Genomic DNA, 13,425 nt, shown 5'->3' with positions numbered 1-13,425 from the left:
TCCTTTAAAGAAGTAAATGGGAAAAAGAATTGGAAGTCCCAATTAGAACTGGTTATAATAGCAGTGATTGAACTAGCAATTCCATATTATGGCCAAAAAGCCAGATGCATTAGAGTAGCAGCAGATATAGGTGAAATTTGTGTCATGGGTACAACTGTGGAAATGGGTGACAGAGCAAGGTGGAGGGAAAAAATCACCCAAATGAGAAACATTTTCAGGAACAGTCACCCAAGTGAATGTTGGATGATTTAATAGCAAAATGAGATGGAGAGTAAGTTGTGAGCTAAGTCTTTGATGAATGAGGGGGTTAAAATGTGGCATGAAAATCAAAGGAGCAGCAGTATTTTATTTTTATAAGACGGTATAGGAAATAATGCTCAGGAAGTGACAATGGGGAACAACATGGTCCTAATACTACTTCCTAACACTCAGTTATGTGAGACAAATGAAACCTAAACCACTTGAGAGGGCTTAAGTCTATGACAATAGCAGAACTAACGCTGTGGGTTTCTAACTTCCAAACCAAAGCTCCATCCACTATCAGGTATACTGTAGCCTTTTTCTTCAAATTAATTTTTCTTTCTTTCTTTCTTTTTTTTTTTTTTTTTTTTTGAGACAGAGTCTCACTTTGTTGCCCAGGCTGGAGTGCAGTAGCATCATCTCAGCTCAGTGCAACCTCTGCCTCCCGGGTCTAAGTGACTCTCATGCCTCAGCCTCCCAAATAGCTGGGATTACAGGCACCCACCACCACACCCAGCTAATTTTTGTATTTTTAGTAGAGATGGAGTTTCACCATGTTGGCCAGGCTGGTCTTGAATTACTGACCTCAGGTGATCCACCCACCTCAGTCTCCCAAAGTGCTGGGATTATAGGCATTAGCCACTGGGCCCAGCCCAAATTGATTCTCTTCTCTTCTCTTCTTCCTTCTTTTTTTTTTTTTTTAATTTTTTTTTTGAGACAAGAGCTTCACTCTTGTTACCCAGGCTGGAGTGCAATGGTGCAGTCTCGGCTCTCCGCAACCTCCACCTCACAGGTTCAAGTGATTTTCCTGCCTCAGCCTCCTGAGTAGCTGGGATTATAGGCATGTGCCACCATGCCTGGCTAATTTTGTATTTTTGGTAGAGATGGGGTTTCTCCATGTTGGTCAGGCTGGTCTTGATCTCCCAACCTCAGGTGATCTGCCCGCCTCAGCCTCCCAAAGTGCTCGGATTGCAGGCATGAGCCACTGTGCTCAGCCCCAAATTGATTTTCTTAAAGTAATCTAGTAACACAGAGTATATTTTTATTGTTAAGAGAAAATAAAATAAAATCTAACTACAATTTGGTATATATCCTGCTAATATACTGTCTAGATACTTATGTGCTTACATGTACTTTTCATATATCTTTCAGAATTTTTTTTTTCTTTTTTTGAGATGGAGTCTTGCTCTGTCGCCCAGGTTGGAGTGCAGTGGCATGATCTCGGCTGCGATCTCGGCTGGTGCGATCTTGGCAGTGGTGCGATCTCAATGCCACCATGCCCGGCTAATTTTTTTGTATTTTTAGTAGAGATGGGGTTTCACCGTGTTAGCCAGGATGGTCTCGATCTGACCTCGTGATCCGCCCGCCTCAGCCTCCCAAAGTGCTGGGATTACAGGTGTGTGCCACCACACCTGGCCATCTTCCAGAATTTTTAAAAGTGTAAATGGGGACATATTACATGTACTTCAGTGAGTTTTTCTTTCTATTTACAATATTCTTATAGAATGTTCTTGTGTAGTGTTAATACAGGTTTATGTAGGTCCTCTTTTGATTTTTATTTATTTATTTTTTAGAGACAGGGTCGTGCTATGTTTCCCAGACTGGTCTGAAACTCCTGGCCTTAGGTAATCCTCCTGCCTTGGCCTCCCAAAGTGTTGGGATTACAGGAGTGAGCCATCATGCCCAGACCTGGGTCTACCTCTTCTGTTCATAACAGCAAAAGATTTCCATACTGTGAATATCTAACCATTCCCCCATTTATATAAATTTAGGTTTTTCCTAATTTTTTTTTTACTATAAACAAGCAATAAAAGAACATTTCTGTACATACACCTTTCTGTACATGTGCTAGAATAAGGAAAGAAGTAAAACTTAGGAGCCAAATTATCTGCATATATTTTTATAAATTCTGCCAAACTGCCTTCTGAAAAGGCTTTGCCCTTTTACAAGACAGTTAAGTGTACCCATTTCCCCAATTCCATATCAATATCTATGCTTGAAAGAACTAATTCTTTTGGTTCAAGGAAAAAAAAAGAACTAATTTTTAAATTTCTGTTAAAGAATTGAACAACAACAAAAGAAAAACACGAGTGTTTCAATTTGCATTTTGCTAATTAACAGTGAAATCTGAGAAGTTTCTCATGTGTTTTGAAATTTTTTTAAATGTTAAAACAGCTTTACTGAGATATAATTCACATACCACACAACTTGTCCATTTAAAGTATATAATTTCAGGCTGGACACAGTGGCTCACTCTTGTAATCGCAGCACTTTGGGAGATCAAGGCAGGTAGATCACTTGAGGTCAGGAATTCGAGACCACCCTGGCCAACATGGCAAAACCCTGTCTCTACTAAAAATACAAAAAAATTGGCCAGGCTTGGTGGTATATGCCTGTAGTCCCAGGCCCTTGGGAGGCTGAGGCATGAGAATCACTCTAACCCGAAAGGTGGAGGTTGCAGTGAGTTGAGATCGCACCAGTGCACTCCAGCCTAGGCAACAAAGAGATACACTGTCTTTGGAAAAATAAATTAATTAATTAAATTTAAAAAATATAATTTCAAAGGTACTTTTTTTTTTTTTTTAATTATAGTCATAGATAAGTGAAACCATCACCACAGTCAATTTTAGAAAATTGCCATCATCTCAAAAAGAAGCCCTGGGGTCAGGCACAGTGGCTCACACCTGTAATCCCAGCACCTATGGGAGGCCAAGGCAGATGGATCACTTGAGCTCAGGAGTTTGAGACCAGCCTGAGAAGCATGGTGACACCCTGTCTCTAGCAAAAATACAAAAAATTAGAAATTAGCCAGGTGTGGTGTGGACCTGTAGTCCCAGTCACTTGGGAGTCTCAGGTGGGAGCATCACTTGAGCCCAGGAGGTGGAGGTTGGAGTGAGACAAGATTACACCATTGCAGTCCAGCCTGGGAGACAGAGTGAGACCCTGTCTCAAAAAAAAAAAAAGAAAGAAAGAAAAAAAAAGAAGTCCTGTATCCTCTAGCTGTTGCTCCTTACCCTCTTATCCTCCCTTCTCCTATCCCTCAGCAACCACCAACCTACTTTCCCACTCCAAGAGATTTCCCTATTCTGGACTTTCACATAAATAGAATCATATAATATGTAGACTTTTGTGACTGACTTCTCTTAGCATATGTTTTCAAGGTTCATCCAAACTGTAGCATGAATCAGTATTTCATTCCTTTTTATGGCTAAATAATATTCCATTGTATGGATATACATTTTGATTATCCATAAGTTGATGAATATTTGGGTTGTGTCCACCTTTGGTTATTATGAATAATGCTGCCATAACATTTTTGTGTAAGTTTTTGTATGGATATGTGTTTTCATTTATCTTCAGTACACCTAGGAGTACAATTGCTGGTATGGACATATGTTTTCATTTATCTTGGGTGTACCGAGGAGTAGAATTGTTGGATCATACGGTAACTCTATGCTTAATTGTCTGAGGAACCGCCAGACTGTTTTTCAGCAGCTGCCCCATCTTACATTTTTACCAGTAGTATATGAGAGCTCCAATTTCACCACACCTTCACCAATACTTGTCATTATTTGACTTTTTGGTTCTAGTCATCCTAGTGGTTACAAAGTGGTATCTCATTATGGTTTTCATTGCATTTCGCTGATGACAATTGATGTTGAATATCTTTTCAGGTGTTTATTGGTCATTTGTGTATCTTCCTTGGAGGCATGTCTATTTAGATTATTTGTCCATTTTGGGATATTTTGTCTTATTATTATTATTATAAAGTTTATTTATTTATTATTAAAGTTCTTTATATATTCTAGATACAAGTCATTTACAAGATATATAACTTGCAAACATCTCTCACTCTGTGGGTTGTCTTATCACTTTTTTTTTTTTTTTGAGACAAGGTCTCACTCTGTCACCCAGGCTGGAGTGCAGTGGTACGATCTCAACTCACTGCAAGTGATGCTTCCAGGTCCAAATGATCCTCCCACCTGAACCTCTAGAGCAGCTGGGATTACAGGTGTGTGCCTCTATGCCTGGCTAATTTTTCAAATTGTTTGTAGAGATGATGTCCTGCTATATTGCCCCAAGCTCGTCTTGAACTCCAGGACTCAAGTGATCTACCTGCTTTCTCGATAGTGTCCTTTCAAGTATTTTAAAGCTTTTAGGCCAGGAGTGGTGGTGGCTTATGCCCGTAATCCCAACACTTTGGGAGGCTGAAGTGGGAGGATCAGTTGAGGCCAAGACGTTGAGACCAGCCTGAGCTCCAAAGCAAAACCCATCTCCAAAGAAAAAAAAAAAAAAAAAGAGCCGGGCGCGGTGGCTCAAGCCTGTAATCCCAGCACTTTGGGAGGCCGAGACGGGCGGATCACAAGGTCAGGAGATTGAGACCATCCTGGCTAACACGGTGAAACCCCGTCTCTACTAAAAAATACAAAAAACTAGCCGGGCGAGGTGGCGGGTGCCTGTAGTCCCAGCTACTCTGGAGGCTGAGGCAGGAGAATGGCGTGAACCCGGGAGGCGGAGCTTGCAGTGAGCTGAGATCCGGCCACTGCACTCCAGCCTGGGCGACAGAGCGAGACTCCGTCTCAAAAAAAAAAAAAAAAAAAAAAAAGGCTGGGTGTGATGTCACACACCTGCAGTCCTTGTTACTTGGGAGGTTATGGTTAGAAGATCACTAGAGCCCAGGAGTTTGAGGTTGCAGTGGGCCATGATCGCACCACTGCACTCCAGCCTGGGCAAGAGAGTGAGACCCTGCCTCTTAAAAATAAATAAATAAAGCTTTTAATTTTTATAAATTCAAATTATTTTTTCTTTTGTTGCTCATGCTATGGTGACATATCTAAGAATCTTTTGCTAAATCTGAGGTCATGGATCCAATTTGATAGCTCATCAGTAAAATTCCATCAATTAATCAATGCGAGGTCATGAAAAACATTACCGCTATGTTTTCATCTAAGAGATTTATAGCTTTAGCTTTTACATTTAGGTCTTTGATCTATTTTGAGTTAATTTTTGTATTTCCCCAGTGAATGGTCTTGGTACCTTTGTCCTGTATCAGTTGACCATAGTTGCATGGGTTTATTTCTAGAATCTCAATTCTATTCCATTGATGTACATGTCTACCTATCTGCCAATACCACACTGTCTTGGTTACCCTTGGTTACCATTGTTTTGTAGTAAGTTTTAAAATCAGGAAGTGTGAGTATTCCTACACTGTTCTTCTTTTCAGGATTGTCTTGGCTATTCTGGGTCCCTGGCAATTCCATGTGGATTTTTTTTTTTTTTTTTTTTTTTTTTGAGACAGAGTCCTGCTCTGTTGCCCAGGCTGGAGTGCAGTAGAGCGATCTTGGCTCACTGTAACCTCCACTTCCCGGGCTTAAGCAATTCTCCTGCCTCAGCCTCCTGAGTAGCTGGGACTACTCAGTCTCAGCTAATTTTTGTATTTTTAGTAGAGACGGGATTTCACTATGTTGGCCAGGCCAGTCTCCAACTCCTGCCCTAGTGATTTCCCGCCTCAGCCTCCCAAAGTGCTGGGATTACAGACGTTAGCCACCTCGCCTGGCCTTCCATGTGGATATTATCTCATATGTTTATTAACCACATAAACTACTTCCCATTCATAGCCTTTCCTCATTTTTTTTTTCAAACGGTTAATTTTTATTTTTTATTTTTTTTATGAGACGGAGTCTTGCTCTGTCGCCCAGGCTGGAGTGCAGTGGCGCAATCTCCATTCACTGCAAGCTCAGCCTCCTGGGTTCACGCCATTCTCCTGCCTCAGTCTCCCAAGTAGCTGGGACTACAGGCATCCGCCACCACGCCCGGCTAATTTTTTGTATTTTTAGTAGAGATGGGGTTTCACCGTGTTAGCCCAGATGGTCTCGATCTCCTGACCTCGTGATTCGCCCGCCTCGGCCTCCCAAGGTGCTGGTAATACAGGCGGGAGCCACCGCGCCCGGCCAGTTAAATTTTTTAAATTGTTTTATAAAGAGCTCATTACTCTGGATATTAATCCTTGATCACAAAATCTTTTTCCTAGTCTGTCATTTGTCTTTCAACTTTTTTTTAGGATGTTTTTTGTCATAGAAAAGTTCTGAGTTTCATTTTACTCAGGAAGCCTTCTCCCTTCCACCTCTTCCTTGCTTACTAGTTATAAAATTATTCACCTATATTTCTTCTAAAAATTATATTAACTATTTGATTCCTTGGAACTTACTTTTGCAGATGGTGAGAGTTAGGGGGTATAATTTTTTTCCCCAAGTAGAGAGCCAACTTTCCTAACACAATTTTTATCCCATTAATTTGAAATGGCACCATTATCAAAATTAAATTCCCATCTATAACTGAGTCTGTTTCCGGAGTTTCTATTTCTTTCATTTATCTATTTATCTATCCCTCTATCAATACTATAGCATTTTAATTACTTAACTATATTTTGACATCTGGTAGGTCAAAACCTACCTCATTGAACTTTGAGGGATTTTCTTGACTATTTCTGCAGATGAATTCTTTCACATGAAATTCAGGATGAGCTTGCCAAATTTTTCCACAGAAATTTTGACTAGAGTTACATGGATTTTATAATAAAAACAATAATAGCAAACACTATGGAGCCTACTAAGTGTCAGAAACTGTTTTAAGATCTTTCATATATTAATCCTAACAATTCTATGAGGTAGTTACTATTGTAGTACTACTAGATCAATATTAAGAGAGATGATACAATACTATTTCTATCAGTAGCTCCACTTATTTAGGCCTTCTTTCATGTTCTTTATAATAAAGTATTATATTTTCTTCCTGCAAGTTTTATAAGCTGGGTGTGGTGGCTTACTCCTATAATCCCAGCACTTTGGGAGGCCAAGGTGGGTGGATGACTTGATGTCAGGAGTTTGAGACCAGCCTGGCCAACATGGTGAAACCTCATCTCTACTAAAAATATGAAAATTAGCCCCGTCTCTACTAAAATACAAAAATTAGTGGTGGCGTGTGCCGGTAGTATCAACTAGTTGGGAGGCTGAGGCAGGAGAATCACTTGAACCCAGGAGGCTTGCAGTGAGCCGAGATTGCGCCACTGCCCTTTAGCCTGGGCAACAGAGTAAGACTCAAGTTCAAAAAAAAAAAAAAAGTCTTACATGTTTCTTCCTGGGTTTACTGCTAATGATTTTGTTTTTTGTGTTTTTTTTTTCTGCTTCTATGAACAGGATCTTCTTTCTCATTACATTCTTAAATGTATACCTATTATATTCCAAATGATGGTTTCAAAAACTATTTTGTATTGACTCAAATTAAATTTATATAAATTTTTTTCTGAAATTTCATTTACCTTAGAATTATTCTGCTTTTAAATAATGGCTAGTTTATCCCATAACTATGTGTTAATTCCACAACTAACTTGCATATATTCTTATTGTGTGACACACGGCAAATTAAAGACTTGCTTTAAAGGTAAAGTGACAACACTCCTATCTTTCCCAAATCTGCTATTCAGAATTACCCTATAACACTAGATTAAACTTCTAGTGCATCTATTATAGAAAACTGCCTTCTCACCCAGTGGAATGTGACCTATAAGATCACAACAGTCAAATCTGAAGGGATAGCCAGAAAGGGATCAAATTTGGAGTTTGTTTTTGAATAGTGTAATTATTGACCTTTTAATAAATCATTAAATAATCCTTTTCTACCTTAAGAGAATCAGCAAAAAAAAAAAAACAAAAAAAAACCTTGTACCACTGAAACATTAAAATGAAGCCAAGTTTAAGGAGTAGTCAGATAGCTAGCTGGCATGTTTAAGTTGTCTATTTGGAGTTACAGCTATCTAGTTAACAACCTCAGAGATTAATTCAAATGAACCTGAAATAGCAGTATACCAACAGAGACCTCACTCCTTAGGCTTTTAGGGTGCCAAAGTCTTCACTTAATTAAGACTAAGCAGAGATGATCCCCGTATGTTTTGGAGACTAAGTTTCACCTTTCTTGCTCTGTAAAATTTTAGAACTCAGTGAAACCTTCTACATAACTTGTACTAACCCAGCCCATTTTCTGGAGCACAGTTAGTCTTGTTGATATGCCACACTGACATGGTTGACAGAGTACGCCAATTTAAGGCTGAATGGCAAAAACTCAAAGGCTTAAAATAACGTAATACTTTGTTTTCAAAGGCTATGGTAAAGGCCAAGAGCAAAGTCATTCTTCCAGCTTAACAGCACTGGAAAGACCACAGCAAGTACCAGAAGACTTTCTGACACAAAATCAGTAACTGCATGCAAATATGAACATCAATAGTTACATCTTCTTAGTCACTAGACTAAGTTAGGACTAGCAATGAACAAAAGCTCTTCTAAAATGTTCTTATCCCCTAACTTACTCTTATTTCACTTCTCCATTCCTTTCTGTAAAATAATAGGATACCATGAAAAGTTGTGTAATTCCATTCTTTTAACTGCAGTTTGGCAAAGTCCTTAGGCGAAAATATACCTAAATATATTCTTATGAAAATGGCCTTCATGAAGACTAGCATATTATAAAAATCAAACAGCAGTAGGATAAATATACTACCCACCCCCCAAAAAAAACTCTGTCAAAGTGTTAAATACCATAGTACTTCAGCCATTCACTATTATTTAGTGCCTTAAATTTGCCAAATGTCAAAGAAAATCAACAGAACATATTAAATACACAGACACTCATCATAAGTATTCAAATTTACATTTACATTCTGAAGTTACACATGTATTTTTTACTATAGAAAAATAGTTCTTGAGCAGCTGGGCGCAGTGGCTCACGCCTGTAATGCTAGCGCTTTGGGAGGCCAAGGTGGGCAGATCATGAGGTCAGGAGATCAAGACCATCCTGGCTAACATGGTGAAACCCTATCTCTACTGAAAATACAAAAAATTAGCCAGGCGTGGTGGCAGGTGCCTGTAGTCCCAGCTACTTGGGAGGCTGAGGCAGGAGAATGGTATAAACCCAGGAGGCGGAGCTTGCAGTGAGCCAAGATTGCACCACTGCACTCCAGCCTGGGCAACAGAGCGAGACTCCGTCTCAAAAAAAAAAAAAAGAAAAGAAAAGAAAAATAGCTCTTGAGGCACTTGCAAATCTCATGGTTACAGCAATCACCTTATTATAATTGTCCCTTCATCCCTTACAGTAAACCTTTTGAATAAAATCCTTACTAAAAACCAAAACAAAACAAAAAAAACCCCCAAACACACACACACACACACACACACACACACACACACACACACACACACTCCCTCTTGGACTAAACATTTAATCCATAATAATAAGACAAAGGAAAATGTGACAGTTATTGTATGACTGAAATAGATTTAGCTGTGAGCCCTTGCATAAATCACTTTACCTTCCTGAACCTCAGGTTTTTTGATCTGTAAAAATGATAGGGTTGATCACTAGGGTAGCTTCCAGCTGTATTATTCTATACTGATCTCAGCCCCAAAGAGTCTAGGACAATTTCCAATAGATTTTAATACCCTAAAAACCTCGAGAAACAACAACTAAAATGAATGCTTTTATTTTACTAATGAGTTTATGTCATAAGATTTTTATGGTGTTTGCTGGTGCTATTTGAATGAATTTTTTTTCCAGATGTTGAATCTGAAGTTGAATTTAGACATTTCTTTTTAAAACATCTAGTAGAGAACACAACACTTCCTCAACTAAGAAGAAGCCACTGGGAAAAAAGAACTGCTGCATGAAGAAGAAACTATTGAGAGAGATGGTAAAAGATGTAAACAGTCTAAATAATATACAAACTGAACAGTCTAAGCATAAATTGTTCAGATGTAATTGTCTGAGATGCTAAGGAAGATTTTCTGTAACAGACCTGCCCAATCTTTCCCTGATTTTCATAAACCTTATATGAAGTTGGTCATGCACAAACCCCAAATATAAACCAATACATTACTTGGGACTTGATATTTTGCAGCTCATCACCAGGAAATCCACACAGCAATAATCAAGAGCCATTTGCAAATAGTATCGCACTCTTGGCATTGTTTGAGAGTAATCAATTAAAGAATTATATCAGTTTTAATCTGAGAAATTAGTGATATAAAAATATGACAACAGCAATTGTAAGTGGAAATGTAGAACAATGGGAGCTTTCCTACACAGTTAGAGGAAGTGTACACTGGCATAGCCAATCACTTTGAACATCACTTATCCAGTGAAGATGCACAAATGTTTAATCTTTCACATAAACCCTAGGAAAATTCTAACACATTTACACATGAAACCATGTATAAGAATACTCACAGTAGCACTATAAATTTTTTAGTAGTCTTTTATAACATCTTCATTGAGATGTCATCAACATACCATAAAATTCACCTTTTGAAAGTGTACAATTCAATGGTTTTTAATACATTCACAGAATTATGCAACCATCATCCTAACCAATTTCAGGACATTTTCATCTCTCCAAAGAGAAAACCTGTTCCATTAGCAATCACTTTCCATCCACCCCTTCCAAGCCCTTAACAACCACTGATTTACTTTCTATTTCTGTGGATTTGTCTTTTCTAGACAGTTCATATAAGTGAAATCATATAATATGTAGCCTGTTGTGTCTGACTTCTTTCACTTAGCATAACGTTTTCACCGTCTATCCAAGTTGTAGTATATATCAGTAATTCAATTCCTTTTTATGGCTGAAAAATATTTCATTTTATAGCTATATCACATTTTGCATATTCATTCATCAGTTGATGGACATTTGGGCTGTTTCCACCTTTCGGTTATTGTGAATAATGCTGCCATGAACACTGATGTACAAGTTTTTATGTGGACATATGTTTTCAATTATTTTGGATATATACCTGGGAGCAGAACTGATGGGTCAAATGTTAATTCTTATACTTAACATTTTGAAGAACTGCTAGACTGTGTACCAAAGTGGCTGTACCATTTTACAATCCCATCAGCAATGTATGAGGCTCCAATTTTTTCATGCCCTCACCATTATTTGTTATTGTCCATTTTTATTTCAACATTATGTATTAAAAGCAAACCAAAAGAAAAGCAAGCAAGCAACAACATCCTAGAAACTTACATGTCCATCAGTAAGAAAAGAAACTTTGGTATAGTCATACACTGGGCTACTACAGGACAATATAAAAAATAAATTATTGTTACATGTATCAATGTGAAGATAAATGAACAGGTGCAGTATATATCAAAAGAAATACATCTTAACAAATATAATTTAGATTATATCTTTTTTTTTCGAGACAGAGTCTTGTTCTGTTGCCCAGGCTGGAGTGCAGCAGTGGGATCTCGGCTCCCTGCAACCTCCACCTCCCAAGTTCAAGCAATTCTCGTGCCTTAGCCTCCCAAATAGCTGTGATTACAGGCACGTGCCACCACACCCAGTTAATTTTTGTATTTTTAATAGAGACAGAGTTTAGCCATGTTGGCCAGGCTGGTCTTTAACTCCTGATCTCAAGTGATCTCCCCACCTCAGCCTCCCAAAGTGCTGGGATTACAAGCATGAGCCACCGCGCCTGACCATATGGGAAATTTTAAAAAGCACATAGCAAAAGGATAAATAGAATATGATGCCATTTATAGATCACAAAAATGTAAGACAATATTATAAAATATTTAGGAATACATTCCTATGAAGTAAAAAATATGAAGATATATTCAACTGTATTGCTAATGGTCTTTTTTTTTTTTTTTTTTGGAGAGGTAGTCTTGCTCTATCTCCCAGGCTGGAGTGCAGTGGTGCAAACTGCTCACTGCAAGCTCCGCTTCCCGGGTTCACACCATTCTCCTGTCTCAGCCTCCCGAATAGCTGGGACTACAGGTGCCTGCCAGCACGACGCCCGGCTAATTTTTTTGTATTTTTAGTAGAGACGGGGTTTCACCGTGTTAGCCAGGATGGTCTCAATCTCCTGACCTCGTGATCCGCCTGCCTCGGCCTCTCAAAGTGCTGGGATTACAGGCGTGAGCCACCGTGCCTGGCCGGTCTATCTCTTAAGCTGATTTTCATAAACCTTATATGAAATTGGTCAACAGGGCACAGTTAAACAATATCTCATAGGACTTCTTAGTTTAATAAGATGGAACTGTAAAAAGCATTAGGGCTTCCTCACATCAAAAATCCAAACCCTAAGGCAGTCTGTTAGACTATGCAGTTCTTAAAATATGAATTGGAAACTTTTTTTAATTGACTTGAAATTTTTTAGTTATTTGTCCTGGATGAAGAGAATATAATGACAATTTGTTTTTGTTCTATAACTATCTCTATATAATGAAACCAGTCTAAATAATTTGATGGATCAACAAGATTTAAACTTCATTGATATCACTATTAAATAATAATGTTATAAAGTACTCTTGGATTTTTGATACACATCTCACCGTCAACTTTTTTTTTTTGAGACAGAGTCTTACTGTGTCCCCAGGCTGGAGTGCAGTGCCACAATCTTTGCTCACTGTAACCTCTGGCTCCAGTGTTCAAGATATTCTCCTGCCTCAGCCTCTCGAGTAGCTAGGATTATAGGTGCATACCACCACACCCAGCTAACATTTTTATTTTTAGTACAGACAGGGTTTTGCCATGTTGCCCAGGCTGGTCTTGAACTCCTGGCTTCAAATGATCCACCCCCATCAGGCGCCCAAAGTGCTGGGATTATAAGACGTGAGCCACCGTGTCCAGCCACAGTCAATTTTTTAAAGCTCTCAAAGAAATTAATTTCCTCCAACATAATATGCTTTGTTTTCCAAACTTTCCAAGTTGGAAATTTGTTTCCTAAAAAAAAAAAGTTACATAATCTAAATCAACAGAATGAATTTAAAACAACTTTGAAAATAATTGTGTATTTATAGGAAATTACTATATAGAGACGTTCGGTGTGTCCTTCACCCAGTTTCTTCCACAGGGACACCTTAAATAACTCTAGTATGATATCAAAATCAGGGACTGGGCGTGGTGGCTCACGCCTGTAATCCCAGCACTTTGGGAGGCTGCAGCAGGCAGATCACTTGAGGTTAGAAGTTCAAGACCAGCGTGGCCAATGTAGTGAAATGCTGTCTCTACAAAAAATACAAAAATTATCCAGGCATCGTGGCAGGTGCCTGTAATCCCCGCTACTTGGGAGGCTGAGGCAGGAGAATCTCTTGAACCAATCTTAAAAATTTCCTGCTGTATCTTGTGTTGGT

General features: G+C 38.7%; 1 protein-coding gene across 45 annotated transcripts in view; it reads right to left on the bottom strand.

The window, feature by feature from the left end:
- Nucleotides 1-13,425, bottom strand: part of PPP1R12B (protein phosphatase 1 regulatory subunit 12B) — a 247,708-nt gene that overhangs the window by 201,297 nt on the left and 32,986 nt on the right. The gene's annotated exons all lie outside the window — the stretch shown is intronic.

This window comes from Macaca mulatta, chromosome 1 (genome assembly GCF_049350105.2).
Source record: "Macaca mulatta isolate MMU2019108-1 chromosome 1, T2T-MMU8v2.0, whole genome shotgun sequence".
Classification (NCBI taxonomy): Eukaryota; Metazoa; Chordata; class Mammalia; order Primates; family Cercopithecidae; genus Macaca; species Macaca mulatta.
This window is presented reverse-complemented; position numbering and strand designations above follow the sequence as displayed.